At 40.6% G+C, this 20,797-nt stretch overlaps 1 protein-coding gene across 12 annotated transcripts in view; it reads left to right on the top strand.

The window, feature by feature from the left end:
• The window catches only part of LOC127454472 (receptor-type tyrosine-protein phosphatase delta-like), a 590,598-nt gene that overhangs the window by 307,911 nt on the left and 261,890 nt on the right, over window positions 1-20,797 (top strand). For all 12 annotated transcript variants that reach the window (XM_051721784.1, XM_051721752.1, XM_051721766.1 and 9 more), the window contains exon 7: window positions 6,856-6,893. The gene's annotated coding sequence lies outside the window, so the exon portion shown is untranslated. The remainder of the gene's footprint in view (window positions 1-6,855; window positions 6,894-20,797) is intronic.

The raw sequence follows: 20,797 nt of genomic DNA, 5'->3' as shown, positions 1-20,797 counted from the left end.
GACACATAAGACAGCGATCGTGGCTGTCAGAAGCGGAGAGATAACGACCGCAACCAGGAATAACTCACAAACGGAAAGGCATCTTTAAAAAGACATTCCATGTGTGTGCCACTCTTTTTGTGAATGAAAATATACTCTTTTAGAATATACTCTTTTATTTTTGCTCTGCCGAAGCACCCAGGGGCGTTCTCTGCACTCCATGTGTGCAGAAGGGGAGAAGCCGCTGAAATGCGCCGTAAATCCAGCAGTTTTGAGATGCGTCTTTGGAAGGAATTTCATTCAGTGCACTGAATACAACCGCTCAGCTCTGAAGGGAAATCTGAATGAGTGGTTGCATACCAGCTCCTTTTTTACCCGTATGTCTGGGGGAGTGGCATGCAAATTCCACTCGCCAATTCTCATTGGCTTTTTTTCAAAAAAGCAGAGGTGTTTGGGGCTCCCAAGAGTGACCCCTAGTGTCACTACATCGACACAACGTCGAGTGAGTGACAGATAGGGAACCATCATTTCAACCAAACAGCCACTGTAGCCAAGTAGATTCAAAATATTTAATGCATAAAGTCAAATTCTAGTTAGTAATATTCAATTCACGTTTTCCATACTGTTTTTTACTAAATAAACACATGGAAGAACAATACTGATTCTGTACTGATAAGGTATAGGTAAATCCTATTTAACTACATTTCTGTAAACATTTTTAAGTGATAAATCGAGGGGTATGCCCTCAATTAGAAAAATACTGTTCATCACTTAATCATCATCATCATAATAATAATAATAATAAAGGGAAATAAAAAAAATTAAAAAAAATATTTTGAGGGTTAGTGTTAGTCTGTTGTCATTATAATTAGCTTTATAGCATGCATTTTTGAGTGAAGATGCAAACAAATTGATTCATTGAAACAGTTTGGACTGATTAATCAACATTTCCATAAAGCAAAATACATGTCATGAATAAAGCATATATACAGTAATAAAAACATAATAATGAGCTTTACTGTATATAAAAACAATAAAAATTAACGTGTTTGTGTGTGTTTAGAGGTTTGCAGTGAAGCTGGTTCTGGATGTTTGGCTGCTTGTGAGCTAATGGATTTAAGCTGGTTCCAGAACCATTTCAGAGCCTTGTAGGAATCTGCATGTGAACGGTCCATAGTGTTTTAATGAACACCCAGGGGACGTGAGCTTTCGCTGGCCTTGACGGCAGTGATGCTGCAACCAGTCAGAAGCTGTAAAAATCACCCAGTGAAGCACCAGCTCTGTTCCAAGCTCTCGTGAGCTCCCTACATAGGCAGCATTTTAAGACATTGCTCGCTCCCATCACAAAGTCTGTTCCAAAAATTAGGTGACCTAATTATGCTGGGTTATAACATACCATGCTTTAGCCAATTCTAAGGTAGTGTCACAGATAGGGTTGCAAACTTTTTGCCATTTTTCGAATATGGGATGCTTGAGCATTTTGAGCACTTCCATATGGGATGTTTCACCATCAAAACGTGAAGAAAATTAATGGTGAGCCCAGGGGCCCCGCAGGTACCAGCATGTGGCCCTGGAGGCAGCGTACTAGATTTTAGAGCAGAAAGAGAGAGAGAGACAGACATTAAGATCTCCTTTATTTTAACAAGTAAATGATTTAGAAAAATCCAAGAAAGAAAAACATCTCCGAAACCAAAGGCTTCCAGAGTTTTAAAAAGATAATCATGGTCCACATGATCAAAGGCCTTTTCCTGATCTAAAGGTAAAAGACCTAATTTAATTTAATTTAGTTTAGAATGGTCAATTATATCCCTTATAAGAAAGACATTATCAAAATAGTTCTCTCAGGGATACAGTAAGAGTAATCATCATGGTTACTTGCGTAACCTCCATTCCCTGATGGAGGGAATGAGATATTGTGTCGATGTAGTGACACAAGTGGTCACTCTTGGGAGCCTGAGACACCTCTGGTCTTTGATAAAGGCTAATGAAAATTGGCAAGTGGTATTTGCATGCCACTCCCCCGGACATACGGGTATGAAAGGAGCTGGTATGCAACCACTCATTCAGGTTTTATACTGAGGAGCCGAGACAAGGTCTGGCCATTTCAGCGGGTAGTTCAGCGTTGTGGCAGGAGGGACACAACATCTCGTTCCATTCCATCAGGGAACAGAGGTTACGCAAGTAACCATGACGTTCCCTATCTGTCACTCACTCAACGTTGTGTCGATACCCCAGAACAGGGCCCTTAGTTAGCACGTGTACTGGGCCGGCAGCGAGTCTCTCCGAAAACTCGACTGCCACAGGGCTCGGAGGAAGTCAACCAGGGAACATAGTTTGTGAAAACTACTGGGAATTAATGGTGCATGTCTTCAGCTCAGAGGAGGTGAAAGGCGCTATGTGCAAGCGATACACCCGGCCGGCTATCCCGGGCTTATCCGCTTGTATTGCGTGCCACTACCCGGGACGAAACTGGTTCCACCTGGAGGTTGTAGAACCTCACAAGGTGTTGGGTGTTGCCCAGCCTGCTGCTCTGCAAATATCTGTTAGAGAGGCACCCCTGGCCAGGTCCCAGGAGGCCGCTACACCCCTGGTAGAATGGACTCGTAGCCCTACCGGGGGTGGCACGTCCAGAGCTGCTCAGAGATCCTAAAGCTCTGCGTGTGATCCAAATAGATGCGTAAAGCATGCATCGGACACAGCAACGACAGGGCTGGGTCTGCCTCCTCCTGGGGCAGCGCTCACAGGTTCATCACATGGTCCCTAAAAGGGATCGTGGGAACCTTGGGCACATAGCCCAGTCGGGGACTCAAGATCACGTGAGAGTAGCCCAGAGAGTGAGGTCGGTCACTGAGCGCAGCTCCTGCATCAATCCCGGTGCGGAACTACCCTCGTGCAGTTCCTTTAGTGCCTTGGTAGACTTGCAGGAGAGCCATGGCGTGCAGGGTGGAGGCGGCTTGTCCAACGGCACTGTAGGCCTTGGCCGTCAGAGACGACGTAAACCTACAGGCCTTGGATGGGAGCTTTGGGCACCCGTGCCAGGTGGCAGTGCTCTGCAGGCATAGGTGCACCGCGAGCGCCTTTATCCACCGGGGGGGGTGGCTGAATAGCCCTTGGCCACCCCACCATCAAGGGTAGTGAGGGCGGGCAAGCTGAATGATCAGGACCGGGCAGTAAAAAGTGCCTCACACGACCTTGTCAGCTCTTCATGCACTTCTGGGAAGAAAGGAACGAGGGCGGGGCGTGGCTTTGAGCGGTGTCGCGAGCCCAGGAACTAATCATCGAGCCGCGAGGGTTCAGGGGAGAGCGGAGGGTTCCACTCTAGCCCGATGCTCGCGGCTGCCCGAGAAAGCATGTCGTCATCTCCACATCAGCCTGTGACTGGGCGACCGCACCCGAAGGGAGGAGCCCAGCTGAGGCTTCCGCGTCCGACTGGATGAGCCCGCTCTCCGATGCTGCGCTCGAGAGCTCATCACTTTCGTGGGCTCCGAATAAGAGGTCGAACTCGCCTTGAGATGAGCTGGCGGACTCATCTGGAAGCCCGATCGGGGCAGACGAGCATGCTGGGGAATGGGAGGTCTGTGGGGGGATACCCGGCGGAGGTGGTCCCATTGGGGTCCCCAAATCGCCCCCAGTGCTAGCCGCGCTGGCCTCATACCCGTGGGTAGAAGGACCGAGGCGGGGAGCCTCTGGGGTGGCTTGCTTTCTTACGAATGTAAGCCGCAACTGCATCGTTGCCATGGACATGTTCTCGCAATGAGTACATGACCCATCCACGAATGCTGTCTCTGCGTGAGCAGTGCCCAAACATGAAAGACAGTGATCGTGACCATCAGAAGGCGAGAGATAACAAGCGCAACCAGGAATAACACACAAAGGAAAGGCATCTTTAAAAAGACGTGTCTTTAAAAAGACATTCCGTGTGTGCTGCTCTTTTAGAGAAATATATACTCTTTTAGAGAAATATACTCTTTTATTTCTGCCGAAGCGCCCAGGGGCGTTCTCTGCAGTGCACCAGTGCAGAGGAGGGAGAAGCCGCTGAAATGCGCCGTCAGATCCAGCAGAGGTGAATGAACAGTTGTGGGAATTCAGCTCAGTGAGCATGACCGTTCGGCTCCGAAGAGAAAATCTGAATGAGTGGTTGCATACCAGCTCCTTTTATACCCGTATGTCTGGGGGAGTGGCATGCAAATACCACTCACCAATTTTCATTGGCCTTTTATCAAAGACCAGAGGTGTCTCGGGCTCCCAAGAGTGACCCCTAGTGTCATTACATCGACACAACGTCGAGTGAGTGACAGATAGGGAACCCTGTGTATTATGTGACCTAAAACACATTTAAACCTATTGGCTACAGCTTTTGCTAACAGCTTATATTCGGCTGTGAGAATGGCTACAGGCCTCCAGTTCTTTAGTAGACTTAAGTCCCCTTTTTTGAAGAAGTGCCAGCACTACTCACTGACAAAATTTTGGGAAGCATTTTGTCCTGAAAACATTTCTGCCTATTATTCCCCACAATGCTTTAGAAAAGTCCAATGGTAGACCATCAGTTCCAGGTTTCATTTGTTGAACCGCATCAGTCAATTCTTGAAAAGAGAGGGCACTATCCAAACTCTTAGACTGTTTCTTGATAAGAGTAGGAAGTTCCTCTAACAAATCCAAAATACACTGAGAATCAGAACTCTCAGCTCCAAAGTGTTGTGAAAAAAAGTTCACAGCCATTTTTCTTAGGATCAGATGTCTTTGACCCATCTGGGGATGACAAACAATCACCACCTAAAACAACTTATCAGAATGTAAAGTTTTCAAAAAGATTTTACATTAAGAAATCTGCCTTTCTCTAATTCTACCTTTGATCAAATATTTGCATTAAGGGAACTACACCTGCACTTAGACTTGGCTAAGAGCAAAATTATCCTCCTACCACAAACCCCAATCTGCCTCATTTTTTCATCGCTCTGAATTTCTTGTAAAAAAATGATGTGTATCTTTAAGCTTTAGAAACTTAGAGACATGGAAACTTTAGAAATTCTGCATTTTAAAAGAGGGAAAAGGAAATAAAGATGAAAACAGATAGAAATAAAGTTAGATAAGAGTATGTGCATTTATTTTTTCCTTTTAGTCATTTTCATTTGTCCTTGCACTTTCTGACCTTTTAGTATAGCTGTCAAAAACTTTTTCAAACTAAAACACTTTTCTTTTGAGATTACATCATAGCCCACGCTTTTCTGCACATTCATCACTGACTTTAAGAATTTATCAGCATCGGGGTAGTATTTAGAAACATCGACTTTCTGGCCTTTTGTTTTATCCAGAAGTCATTTATTTCTTCTACAGTATAAAAATCATCCAATTACTGACTAAAATCAAATTCAGAGATATCCGAAAGGCTGTCACAATCTCCCACCAGCTCCTCACTGATTTCATCATCAGTTTTCCCACCTTGTAAAACACTACCACTTGCATCTCATTGCTATTAGAAACAACATAACCATCACAATTTGAAACATCATCCACATCTTTCAACACATTTAAGCTTTCTGAGTTACCATCACGGTTTGGAAAATTAGACTCACTCACCTCTGTTGTCGTAACAGAACCCCTTTCAGACTGTCCCTGCCCCTCTGAAAAATCAGCCTGGGACATCATGGGTTGAGAAATATATCCAGTGTTAGATGGACCTTCCTCTCTAAACTCTTCGTCTTGAACTTCACTTTGCGTTTTATTTTTTATTTTTTTGTCGGCGGTATCGGTGTTTCTTTTACAGATGTAGGTCTTTTTTCTGACTCTAATCTTTCACTCTTCTGGCCGTGATCTGATTGAATTGTCACATAAAATCCACAGTTTTCTCCATTTTCCACTTCTGTTTCTTGTGACCTACGTATATCTCCGCATTCAAAACATCTCATGCTGTCCGTGATTGCAAAAGATCATATAAGATCTGTCTCCATGCTGGATACGAAAAGAAACTTCCAGAAACTTAGACACTGCACTCAGAAACATGAAAAAATGTCTCCGAAAATACATTACATAGCCGGCGCTCTCTCGTCAGAGAGAGACGCCATGCCCTTCTATTAAAAAAGGTGAAAAACAATAATCAGAAAGTTTTACGAATACGAAAACCCACTGAAATGATGGGGAAAATTAGCAAATACCCATAAATGTAGAAATAAACAAGTGTAGTGCTCTCAAACGCTTCACCACACCAAACAACTCTCACATCCCAGCATGCAACACTCACACAGAGAGAGAGAGAGAGAGATGAAGGGGAAGTGAAAAAGATTAATTGTAGTTAGACACAATATTAAGTGTGTTGGGCAGAAATGAGCAGATGGTGTGTGTGTGTGTGTGTGTTTGAGAGAGGGCGAGAGAGACGGTTGGGTTCGGTTGAGTTATGTTGGGTTTGATTAAGTTAGTTGAATTAAATTCAGTTGTGTTGAATTGTCAAGGAGTTGAACCCAAGTTGAATTGAATTCGAATTCAGTTGTGTTAGGCTGAGCTGACATGAGTTTAAATTAATTTGGTTGAGTAGAGTTATGCTGGGTGGGGTTAAGTTCAGATGACCTAAATTGAATTTAGTTGAGTTTTGTTATGTTGGGTTGTGTTGAGATGAGATGAGATGAATTAAATTGAATTTAGTAGAGTGGAGCTGAGTTATGGTTGGTTGGGTTGGGTTGGGTTGTGTTGTTTTGAGCTAAAATGAAATTATTTGAGTTGTGTTGAATTGTCTGGGGTTGAGTTGAGTTGAAATTATTTGAGTTATGTTGGGTTTGATGGAGCTGAGTTTAATTTCATTTTAGGAGCGGCTAAATGAAAACCGTTATCATGTGTGATGTGTGTTTTCGTTTAACATTTGTTTTCTCTCTCTGTGTTTTGCAGCTCCTGAGTCCTCAGGATCTTCACCAGGGCTTTCAGAGGTAAGACATGACCATGGTAATAAAGACCGGGGAAAGTTGGGCTCAAAATGCTGGTTACTGGGCTCATGTCAATAACGGTGGAAATGTTCAATACATTGAACTTAATGTTCAGTTAATGCTTTAATATGTGACTCTATACTGTAATTTACGGTTAAAATTGGATTCATCCTGAGAACAATTCACTGGAGTTAAAAGTGTGACAACTTGCCCCACTCTCCCTTATGCTTTACTGTTAGCGTATGTATGTACGTGAATGTGTGTGTTCTGCTACGGGCTGTTTGTCTAACTGATGTGCTGACAGTGTGCATGTGTGTGCACTTCACCAGCAGAAATGCCTCACGCATGAGCGTTGTCTCGTTTGGCGATTGTTAAATCATTGTGCTGAGCTTTTGTTCTCGCTAAATCTTGACCATCCAATCAGAACTGTCACCGGGCTGTGACTGACAATGATTAATGCCCGCCCCTCTCACATCAGCTTTGCTAGCAAGAGTGAGGCATGCAGGGAACACGGGGACGCTGGCATGTCATTAATACAAACGCTGAGAGGAAGAGGCAGACAAACAAAGCCAAACGGAAGTGTTTTATACACCTCCAGCTCGATCCATCAACTCCCAAAAACTCATTTCAGACATCAGAGCATTCCTCACACTACTCACAGAGTTCAGACAGCCTGTCTCAGTGTGTGTTTACATTCGATTTTAACGCAAGGTTATCGCACTATGATTTTAAGTAAAAAAAAACAACAAAAAAAAAACATAAAACCTAGGTCCCTTTGCATTCTCCATTTCTCCTGAGAGACGAATTGTTTTGTTCATCAAGATCCATATTTTAGGTTAAAATTGATACAATTGAATGGATCGGTAAGGTAAAGTGTATATTTTAGGTCCAGTAACTGGTCACCATTTTTTTTAATCATCAAACTGATAGCAAAATGCTGTTTAAAATAATTGGTTCTAGTATAGCATGTCATCTCATGGGAAATCAGCGACAGAAGGTCAAATATTTTGTCTGCTAAAATCGTTCTGTAATTCTGAAATATCCAAAATGTCCCCCAGTGGCCGAAGTTATAACTTCAGTTTGACACTTGCGCACATACACGTCACATGGCGCAAGACATGAGAAAACATTATCCAGATGAAACATCTGAGTACTCCTAAGCGTAACCCAAACCTGTGATCATGTCCAAAGCTAACTTTATTTGCCAGATGTTTGTTTCCGAAAAGCATCTTTAGCCAACTACAATATAGTCGCAAATTCCATCATTACCAACATAGTTCAACGATTTGGTGTTTCCCAAAACTGTAGTTCATGAACGCAAACAGCATTGGAAAGTTGTGTGGTTGGAACTACAACTCTTTACAGGGTTGTCACTTTTGAAGTTGTAAAATAAATGAGAACTTTCCTGACCATGACTTGAAAAATACATCTTTTATATATAAAACATTTCTTTATTTTTGATGATTATTTACTTATTTTTAATCTTATTTATGTATACATTTTTGTTGTTTTTTAAGTATTTTTTTCATCATTTTTATTTATTTTTCCTTCACCTGTACTTCTTGTCTTTATGACTCAGTGATTGTATTAATACTTTGTTCGATCTGTGTAATTTTGTACATCTTATTGAACGTATATAGAAAAAAATCCACAGTTTTAGTACAATGTGTGGACTTTTCAGACGGTCCCTTACCCAACACAGGCAAAATTTCCAGCTTATATCAATGTTAAATTAGCGATCTGGAACAATTTCACCATGTTGCCATCTGACCAGCTTAAATACAGGACAAATCGTGTCTAATATTGATTCAATACGGGATGCATCATTTCATCTTCAAATACCGGACGATCACGTATTTTATCTGTGGTTAGAAGTGTTGTTTCTTGTTGGTTTGCAATGCAGTTGCTGCTTAAAGAGTATGTAAAAACGAATGGCACTTTCGTGTATTAAGCAGCTTTCTCGCAATAAACGGCTTTCTGTTGTCCATTTAAACAAACTTTTATAGTATGTTTTCATTTGAAAATGCATCTTTTTTGCTATGTTTTGGCCTTCCGTACACACTGAGCTGTTTGAATGTAAGTGAATGGAGAAGAAGTCTCAGACTGCTGCATAAACTGCTTTTGTGTGGAAACCATTCATCATGTAATGAATTGAGTGACTGGGTGCTAATTTTCAGTATGTTTGCCATTAAATATTCATTTGTAGAGGAATTTATTCGCAGTTTGCTATGGGAAAAAAAACTGTTTTAGAAGTGACCATCTAAATTATTGGCCAATGCTTATGGAAAATCAGATAATCTGAAAGTTGGCTGGAAAAGACAATAGGTTTTTTTGAAGACCGTATCTGTCAATTTACATTCATGCGTTGACGGACGGCTCTTGACCTATCCATGTGACGGATGCGCCGACGTATTGCGGTCCATAGAAACAGTTGCTAATAAGGTATCTTCGTAAATATATCTATGGTGTGTGCAGGGAAAATGGAAATATCTGAAAACGCTAAGGTAATTGTTGTGATGTGATGCAGTCATGTGATCCATTCAACCCAAAACAATCAAGATGGTGGCCCATGTTGTAGAGGTGTTTTTTCCTGCTATCCACTATGATTGCATTTTTAAAGATAAATCTTCACATTGCATTCCTTCAAAGGCGACAGGAAATTTACTCGGAATTGCTGTCTGGCGACGGAACATGAGGACAATTGTGTTTTAGACCGTACATGGAAAGGCAGTTTTTCGTAATCGCAGTAAGGGGAATTATGCGTTTTCATGTGTTTCAGTATGGACGAGCAACTTTTGGAAAACTCTTGAAAACAACAGTGTGGATGGAGAACGTTTAGAAAATGCCATTTTCAAATGTATCTGGATTATTGAAGATAGCCTAAAACTACTAGATTATTTTTCTTATTGGCAGATAGTTTTCGTTTCTTTTTTTTTTTGAAGGATATTTAGATATTTAGAGATTTTACTGGAAATAAATTAGTGTTTGCAGTGTGGTTTTTAAAAAATTGTAATATGTCAATTATAATTTAATATTCGAATAATTATAAAGATTGACCACTTCAGCAGCTTTAACATAGGGAACTACATTCTACTTTTACTTTAAATTACAAATAGTGTGTAGTTTGGAAGTTGCTTATCCAACACTGTAGAAATCTTATTTATTCTGTTGAGGAGAAATTGTGTGTTTTTTAATGTGCTAATTTTGGGTACTCCAGGCAAAATTATGTATGTAATCACGTCAGCCCATGTTAGATGCCCACACACACACACTCACACACACACACACGCACACTTGCACCTGCTGTTCAGGACGTTACGGTCAAAAGCTGTTACACTGCTGGTCAACAACTGCTCTGTTAACACAAAGGTCACAGGGTAAATTTCAGGGGCAGAGTTTCTCACCGCTTTGCCCTTAAAGAGATAGTTCACCCAAAAATGGAAATTCTCTCATCATTTACTCACCCTCATGCCATCCCATATGTGTATGACTTCCTTTCTTCAGCAGAACACATTTGAAGAAAAATAGAAAAATATCTCGGCTCAGTAGGTCCTTATAATGGATGTGGATGGTAACACGATATTTGATGCTCCAGAAATCACAGACAATCAGCATAAACGTCATCCATACGACTCCAGTGGTTCAATTAATGTCTTGTAAAGTGATACGATCGCTTCTGTTGTGAAAAAGATCAATATTTAAGTACTTTTTAACTCTAAATAATTGCTTCCAATAAGCAGCGGAATGCGCGTTCATGAGAGGGTACATCGAAATTGTACAATACTACCACTGTGATGGGGTTGAAATAATGTAGCGCTTTGGAAATATTTTTGTTAACTACCGATATTGTGTCTAAAATGTAAGTTACTCAATATGAACTTGTTGTTTATAGAGCCACGACACAATTACTGTTGTGCTGATATTCAGTACAACAGCACGGATGTGAGTGTGACATTGCTTAAGTGGATGCTGTGTTTGTGACATCCCTTTAGAAAGCATTTATGGATCAGTTGAGCACTCATGTGCTGCTTTAACAATAATAAAAATCATATTTCATATTCAAAGGCTTTCAACAGCTCTCTCTCTAATAGCTCTGAATTCATCTAGTTGTGATTCAGGTCAGACTGTTTGCCTGTCGGCTTCGTATTGATTTTTATTTCAAAGTGCCTGCGTTTACAGGTGTGGTTTCTTTATCAATTTAGGTGTTAATTACCGGCATTCAGACAGATACACCCTAAAACCAAACCGTCACATAAAACTTTCTGCATGTTTACACTTTCATTATGACATTATTTAGTATGTGTATTAAGGTGTTTTCCTCATGGGGACTGTTGGCTGCGCCCATAATGTAGCTAATTTCAGGTTTTACTATCCTTGTCAGGACATCTGGTTGCACGCACTAGATTGTTGCTTTATAAATGAATTATAATATTGTGGAGCTGCAAATTATTCTAAGCACTCTGGAAGAGAGAGTACTGGTGAAATTCCTGACAGATTGAGTTTGTGTGGTAATTAAGTTTGACCAGCATGTTAATGACGATGAGCTCATAAATATCATTGACAGTCATGATTACACCTCATCAATACACTCCGTAACTCATGCTGCAATTAACAGAGTGTGTTTAAGTGCATTTCACTTTCTTAATCACTTTCTTAATTAGTATTTTTGTCTTGTTTTCCATCAAAACCATCCTTGGAATAAAATACCTGCACTTGAGAAGCTAGAATTAAGCTTATTTCTTTACCCCTTTGCCAAAAAGTTTTTTTTCTTCTTAAGCATAACACTAGAAAAATCCACTTTTGTGGCATCAAAGGTTTTAAAGAGTTTTGTTTGAGGCACAGTAAAAAAAAGGAAAGCAGCTCTGTTGAAAATACTAAACCAGTACACTTGAAATTAATAAATATAAAAATACATTTGTTTGAGATGAGAACAGAATTATATTGCATAAAGTCCAAGTGATATTCAACACAGTTATCAAAAAGTGATAATGTTCATATCTATTCAGACTTCTAACAGATGATCAACGGGATTTTTACTGCTTGTTCAATTTACTTATCTAAAATGAGCGAATGCAACACAATTCTATAGCGTTTGGTCTCAACTGTACAATCCATCCATGTTCACTTAATCCAATTGTCTTGGGACTACATGAATAATATTTGTTGCATCAATGTATTGCTGAAATCGGGCAGGGGATTTCCAGTTTCCAGCATGCTTTGCATGGGACTGGATTGGGAGAGTACATTTTAAAATTAAGTGTTATTTTGATGTATTTCTACAAAATGAAACAAATGAGAACGTAACATTGGAGTTTGGCCCTTTTTTCTTTTTTTCAAATACAGTGTTGCACTGTAAAGCATCACAGTTGTAATGAAAGCAGTGACGAAACTTGTGCTTGTGATGCAATAATGTAATTATTATTGATATATCAGTATTATTATTATCATTATTATTATTACTACTACTACATTAAATATTAAATGTTACTATACTGAAGTAATATATTTCTGTTGCAGTTTTAGCGTATGTTTTTGACGACTTCACTTCTCACCTCCGGAAAGGCCGTTTGCTGTATGGGCTAATATGCTTATTAAAACACAAAAGGCTATGATGATTATAAATATATAGTGTGCATGTGCTACATGCTTCACAGTGAGTAAAGTGATCTGCTCTTTGTCATTAATACACACACAGAGCACACGTGATGTTAAGGATGCGGTTAGTGTGTAAGCAGCGGCTTCTCACATTCACTTACTGATGAAGCTCATGCAGACTGTATATTTGTTTAATGAAATCTCAGCCTTCAGTGGTTTAATCATCACATTAGGACATATCACCATTTTAATTTGATTAATTGTGCATTTATACATTCATTTTATCCCAAATATGTCAAATTCCGTGATATTCCACGTTTAATAGTTAATTCCATTTTTATCACTGGATTCCACAATTCCATCCGTGTTTTCCGCATCATGGAAATCTTAGAGCCCTACGTTATATAATTTAAGGTCTATTATTGTGATACTCTATAATGTATTTCAGATAAACTCACCTTTTAACACCTTGAAAAACAAAACAAACTGTGATTGGCCACTTTACATGTCTTGGTTCTTGGCCAAAATAAGCTGCAATATGGACCAGACTTTGTGCCTTTTAGTCTGGCTAAAGGAGATTAAGTACTCTCAACTCAACTCTGTTTAATGCATTTTACCATGTTGAAATCCATTCCACGGTTTTTCCCAAAAATCAGCACAGAAAATGTTAAAAAAAATTAGAATTAATTAAAAAAAATCTACAGATTCTGCATGGAACCAACAGAATCCTTGGAAAGCTGAAAGCTCCCCCACATCAAACACCATGAGACTGATGATAGTGGGGAGGGAAAATATAAAAGAGGTTTATTTCTTTGTGACAGACTGGCATAGTGGCTCTTTCAGGAACCCTCAACTGTAAAATAGAGGGAGCGAGACACAAAGCAACTGATCAATCAGAGAGATAAAGAGAGAAAGAGAGAATGAAAGGCTGGGTTGAGAGAAATAATTGTGTCTGTCAGGGGCCAATGCATGATCACGGATCAGTTTTGACGGTGCGATCAGTAAACGTTCTCCTGCGCAACAGTTTCTTTCATTTTTTCATTTTCTCTCTAGGAGTCTAGACCCTCATCAGTGTGCCACGTCCACACTAATACATTTTCGTTTGAAAACTCATCTTTTTCTCTATGTTTTGGCCTTCCATCCATACTGAGAGCTTTTTGAAAAATCTTTCCCAAGTGGATAAATTTGAAAATGCAGTCATGTGATCCATTCAACCCAAAACAATCAAGACTGTGGCTCATGTTGTAGCAGTGTTATTGTGCCTGATATCCACTTTGATAGTGTTGTTAAAGATAAATGTTACTTTGTACAACCTTTACATTGCATTCCTTCAGAGGGGATGGGAAGTTTACTTAGAATAGCTATCCTGCGACGAAACACGAGGACAACTGCATTTCAGACCATACATGGGACAGCGATTTTACGCATTCGCAGTAAGGGGATTTAAGAGTATTTATATGTTTCAGTGTGGATGAGAAACTTTTGGAAAATGCTTGAAAAAGGCAGTGTGGACGTTTCAAAAATGAAAACGCAATTTTCAAATGTATCTGGATGAATGTGGGCGTAGCCTCAAATGCACACCTATGTCAACAATTAAAGTTACCTTGAGCTACATCATTAATTAAGACTACAACTACACTAATACATTTTAGTTTGAAAATGCATTAATTTCGGGGAGCCCGGGTAGCTCAGCGAGTACTGATGCTGACTACCACACCTGGAGTCGTGAGATCGAATCCAGGGTGTGCTGAGTGACTCCAGCCAGGTCTCCTAAGCAACCAAATTTGCCCGGTTGCTAGGGAGGGTAGAGTCACATGGGGCAACCTCCTCGTGGTCGCTATGATGTGGTTCTCGCTCTTGGTGGGGCGTGTGGTGAGTTGTGCATGGATGCCGTGGAAAACAGCATGGGCTTCCACACGTGCTACATCTCTGCAGTAACGCGCTCAACAAGCCACGTGATAAGAAGCGCGGATTTACGGTCTCAGACGTGGAGGCAACTGAGATTCGTCCTCCGCCACCCGGATAGAGGCGAGTAACTACACCACCACGAGGAGAGAGCGCACTGAAAATTGGGCATGCCAAATTGGGGAGAAAAGGGGAAAAAGAAAAAAGAAAATGCATTAATTTAGTTACATTTTGGCCTTCCGTCCACACTGAGATGGCGTTTTGTCCATGCTCTCCCAAGTGGATAAAATTGAAAACGCCATCTTCACGTTGTAGTGTGGATGGGGAAGACGAAGATATCTGAAAACTATGACATATTTGTTGTCATGTGATGCAGTCATGTGATGCATTCAATCCAAAACAATCAAGATGGTGGCTCATGTTGTAGCGGCATTATTGTGCCAGATATCCACTTTGATAGCATTGTTAAAGATAAATGTTACTTTGTACAACCTTTACATTGCATTCCTTCAGAGGTGACGAGAATTTATAGTGATTTTCACCCAGCATCAGTATTATTTGCTATAACTGCAAAACATAAAGATTGACCTGCAAAATTCTCCCTGGTTGATGGAGTGTTTTAAACTGATCCCACCGATGTGTTGTGAGCAGTGGAGTAGTTGGTGTGTTTGCTGGGTTTGTGTGTCATTTGAAGCCAATACCCGCATTTCCACCAACGGGTCGAACAGTTCTCGTTGAAAAACCATGCTGTTCCATGATGGTCCGGGCCAGTTGGTGCAGTTACAGTTTCTTTTTCCACTGTGGTGCTTGAATGTCCATAACAAATACATCAGCTGGTGATGCCATGAGAGGTAAACATTGGAGCTAGTGCGCTATCAATGACAAACAAACACACAGAAAGATAAAAGTTCCCAGACTAAAAGTTTTTAAAAAATCATTTACTGACAAAATATTATATGAGTAATAAAATGATACATGTATTATATGAGTTTTAATGAGCTAGCTACCATAATCTACCTCCCTGATAAAAAAGTAACGTACAAAAATAATGAACTATACTAGTTAAACCATCGTCATTAAAACATGAATTTACCAAACATACAATATTTTTATTTTTATTATAAATGTTATTACTGTAACCTCACCATAGTGAACTTTGCCAGCTACTGTACCTAGTAACAAATGAGTTACCTTGGCATTGGCAAATTGACAGTTGTGAGTCACTACGTACTGAAGCCATTCCACCAGGACGGTTGAGTATGGTTAGCTAACCATGCCGAGACATCGTGGCAGAGAACGGTTTGTAATGGTGCCGTGCTGAACTGTGCTCGGGTAGAAATGCAACTAGAACCATTCCTTACCGTGCTCAAAACCATTCGGCCTGATGGTGGAAAAGTGGCTAATGTTTTGGAATAAAACGAGTAGTTTTGAGATTGTGTTTATAGTTATGAGAAAATGGTGAATTTTATCATGAAATGTGTCTTAGCAATCGAGAAAAACTGTAAAAAATATACATTTATACACACAAACACACACACACACACACACACACACACATATATTATATACATATATATATATATATATATATATATATATATATATATATATATTAGACATGGGAACATAAAAGATAGGGTACATATACAAAATACTGTACAACAAACCTGAGCTCTTGAAAAAATAGCATATAATGAATATACTAAAGTATTAGCTGTTCTTCAGAAGTTAGCCTACTGTTTTCTGAATTCTTCATACTTCAGAGGATATAAATTTTCCGTGTTTAGCCAGTTTAGGATATTGCACTGCATGTAGTGTTTTTTACGGAAAAAGATAATTCACAACACAAGTTACGCATATTATGACTAGTGCATAAGTTAGTTCAAGTTCACCTGTTCATTGGCTTCATTGTCTGTGCAGATGTAAGTTGTAATACTATATATATATATGTTGTGGATATAGTGATTAATCTCATCTATACATTTTGATGCATTTAAGTGAGGTAATTAACCCAATTTAAAGTGGTTCATATTGAAAATGGGCTGGTGTTAGTGGGTTCAACTCATTTTCATCAGGGATTTCATTGACTAGATTAACACTGTACAAGGGGTTTGTCGCCTGTACAGCTGGATTTGTGCTTACTACCCCCTGCTGAAAACATGAAAGTGGTACAGTGCATCCGGAAAGTATTCACAGCGCTTCACTTTTTCCACATTTTGTTATGTTACAGCCTTATTCCAAAATGGATTAAATTCATTATTTTCCTCAAAATTCTACAAACAATACCCCATAATGACAATGTGAAAGAAGTTTGTTTGAAATCTTTGCAAGTTTGGGGCAACCAATAATCCTCTCAGCAGTCCGAACTGTCCTTTGTAGTCTTCTGATGTCTGATTTGGTAGCTGAACCAAACCAGACAGATACTGACCTGCAGAGGACAGACTCAATAACTGTTGAGTAAAACTGTATCAGCAGCACCTGTGGCAGGTTGAATTTCCTCAGCTGGCGAAGGAAGTACAACGTCTGCTGGGCCTTTTTCACAGTGGAGTCAATGTGGGTCTCCCACTTCAGGTCCTGTGAGATGGTAGTGCCCAGGAACCTAAATGACTCCACTGCTGCCACAGTGCTGTTTAGAATGGTGAGGGGGTGTCAGTGTTGGGGTGTTCCTCCTAAAGTCCACAATCATCTCCACCGTTTTGAGTGTGTTCATCTCAAGGTAGTTTTGACTACACCAGACAGCCAGCTGTTCAACCTCCCTTCTGTATGCAGACTCATCGTCATCTCGGATGAGGCCGTTGACAGTGGTTTTGTCTGCAAACTTCAGGAGCTTGACAGAGGGGTCCTTGGCGATGCAGTCATTGGTGTAGAGGGAGAAGAGTAGTGGGGAGAGCACACATCCCTGGGGGGCACAAGTGCTGATTGTACAGGTGCTAGAAGTGAGTTTCCCCTGTCTCACAAGCTGCTGCCTGTCTGTCAGAAAGCTGGTAATCCACTGACAGATAGACATGGGAACAGAGAGTTGGTGTAATTTATTCTGGAGTATAGCTGGGATGATGGTGTTGAAAGCTGAACTGAAGTCCACAAAAAGGATCCTTGCATATGTCCCTGGTCTGTCCAGATGTTGCAGGATATGATGCAATCCTATGTTGACTGCATCATCCACAGACCTGTTTGCTCGATAAGCAAATTGAAGGGGATCTAGGAAGGGTCCAGTGATGTTCTTCAGGTGGGCCAACACCAGTCTCTCAAATTATTTCATGACCACAGACGTCAGAGCGACAGGTCTGTAGACATTAAGTCCTGTGATTTTTGGTTTCTTTGGGACAGGAATAATGATTGAGCGTTTGAAGCAGCATGGGACTTCACACTGCTCCAGTGATCTATTGAAGATCTGTGTGAAGATGGGGGCCAGCTGGTTAGCACATGATCGAAGACACGCTGGTGAGACGCCATCAGGGTCTGAAGCCTTTCTTGTCTTTTGTTTCCGAAAGACGTGGCTCACTTCATCTTCACAGATCTTAAGTGCAGGTTGAGTAGCAGTAGGGGGGAGGAGGGGGGTTGCAGGAGGTGTTGGTGTTTGTGTGAAGTGAAGGTCAGAGTGGGTGTGGGGTGTGAGACTGGGCCTTTCAAATCAGCAGTAGAACACATTCAGGTCGTCAGCCAGTTGTTGGTTCCCTACAGGGTTGGGGGTAGGAGTCCTGTAATTTGTGAGTTGATTCATGCCACTCCACACTGTTGCAGGGTCTTTGCTGAAAATTTGTTTTTCAGCTTCTCAGAGTATCTCCTTTTAACCACTCTGATTTCCCTGTTCAGTGTGTTCCTGGCCTGATTGTAGAAGACTTTATCCCCACTGGCCTGACGAAGCTGCCTGAGCTCTGCTGTAAACCACGGTTTGTTTAAATAACTCCTAGTAGGAATGCACATATCCTCACAGAAACTGATACATGATGTAACAGTATCTGTGAGCTCGTCCAGGTCTGTGGCTGCAGCCTCAAAAACACTCCAATCCGTGCAATCGAAGCAGGCTTGTAGTTCCCACTCTGCTTCATTGGTCCATCTCTTTACAGTCCTTACTACTGGCTTGGTTGATTTTAATTTCTGTCTGTAGGTTGGAAGAAGATGAACCAGACAGGGATCAGAGAGTCCCAAAGCTGCTCTAGGGACAGAGCAATATGCATCCTTTATTGTTGTGTAACAATGATCCAGTATGTTCCTGTCTCTGGTGGGGCATGTGATGTGCTGTTTGTATTTGGGCAGTTCACGTGTGAGATTTGCTTTGTTAAAATCCCCAAGAATAATAATAACTGAGTCTGGGTATTGTTATTCCATGTCTGTGATCTGATCAGCCAGCTGTTGCAGCGCTGTGTTCAAACACGCGTTTGGTGCGATATACACACTCACCAGAATAAACGAGGAAAACTCCCATGGCGAGTAGAAAGGCTTACAGTTAATAAAGAGCGCTTCCAAATTAGGACAGCACATCTTCTTTAACGTTGTTACATCTGTACACCAACTTCCACTGATATAAAAGCATGTTCCACCGCCTCTTGTTTTCCCCGTTAACTCCACGATGCGATCCGCTCTGAACAGCTGGAAGCCAGGCAGATGCAACGCGCTGTCCGGAATGGCTTCACTCAGCCAGGTTTCTGTGAAGCACAAGGCAGCAGAGGTTGAAAAGTCCTTGTTTATGCGGGTGAGGAGATGTAGTTCGTCCATTTTGTTAGGAAGAGAACGGAGATTCGCTAAGTGAATACTCGGCAGCACTGTTCAAAATCCATGCTGACGGAGTTTGACCAGCGCACTGGCTCATCTTCCTCGCCTGCGTCTCCTGAATAACAAAGCCGCGCCTCCAACTAAAATGTCAAGCAAAACGTCTGAATATTCAAAAACCGGGAAAAGATTGTCTGGTACATGCTGTCGAATGTTCAGCAGTTCATCTCTGTTAAAACTGACTGGGAAAAGATTACTAAACACAGGACAAACAAACAAAACAACAAAAGAACTGAGGAGCTCCACACCAAGGCAGCCATCCGCGGTGCCATCATGATGATATGATGGCAATTATTTAACCCGCAATCCAGTTAAACCAGGCGCAACAAGGACTGAAATGGTGCTGTCATATTAAAATAAGTCTTTGTCATTATTTTCAGTGCAAACATGCCTCATTTCTATGTTAATTAATTCATAAAACTGCGCTAGTTGCCTAGCACAATTAACGTTGTGCTATTACCATGGAAAACACAAAGAAACTGAATTTCATGTAAAAGATGATTGTATTAGGGCTGTCAGTCAATTAAAATGTACATGATATGCCAATTAATTAATCGATTTAATCACATATATCCTTTATTATATCCTTTAAAGGATACACAATAATTAAATACACAATAATTAAATTATAATTATAAAATGAATATATATATATATATATATATATATATATATATATATATATATATATATATATATATAGATATTATTATGCAGATCATTCAAATACATGACATCATATGGCAGCACACAAGTAAGGCATTTAGACAATACAAAATGTTGCTTTATAAATCGAAATAGTATATAATATAATGCCTGCACTTTGTGTTGCCTGTACAGCTGGAGTCACGCTGACTGCCCCCTACTGCCACAGATTCACCAAAACATTAAGGCTGTAGCATCATTCCTTATTACGGAATTTATGCACAATTTAGGGGCATGATTAATTCTGTACATTTTTGTTAGCACATTACTTTGCATTTAATTAATTGCACTAAATTATCGTGTCAAATCGACAGCCCAAGATTGTTTATAATTTCTATTGATAATAGTAGCAGTATTTCTTTGGCACGCCTTTTTCACACCATCAAAATAGTACTCATATCTTTGTGTTAAACACTCCATCAGAGCTTTCTCTAGTGTGTAGGTAGCACCCACAACATTATTATTCATTTCTCCATATTTCTCTCGTGTTTTGGGCCCGTCACTGCAGGCCCAAAAGCTGTCAGGCTGACTTGCACTCGGAAACCACCGCTCTTTAAAATTTCTGTCTTCACGAAGACAAGTGACTGCCTCTTGTTACGCATGGTGATCCTGTCTCCTCGACGACTGCTGCTGTCACTGTAGCAACTGTCAATCGCTTGCATCTACCGCTGGATAGAGTACATTAGAATACCGACGAACATGTGACAGACAAAACCAAACACCCAAGAGAGCCAATTAAAACATGAGCTCAGGGACTGACCCAAACTGAACGGTGTTTCTTGAGTTCACGCAGTTATTTAAAAATTAGATCCCATGTGTTAAGCCGGGTGTACACTGTGCTGTCATTTACAACTTTTTTTGTGTCAGATTGTACGATATGAACTGGATGAGATCTTGTGCTAAAGCCAAGGCAGACTGCACAACTATAATTT

This window comes from Myxocyprinus asiaticus, chromosome 2 (assembly GCF_019703515.2).
Source record: "Myxocyprinus asiaticus isolate MX2 ecotype Aquarium Trade chromosome 2, UBuf_Myxa_2, whole genome shotgun sequence".
NCBI lineage: Eukaryota > Metazoa > Chordata > Actinopteri > Cypriniformes > Catostomidae > Myxocyprinus > Myxocyprinus asiaticus.
Note: the sequence above shows the minus strand (reverse complement) of the source record. Positions and strands in the feature narration are given on the sequence as shown.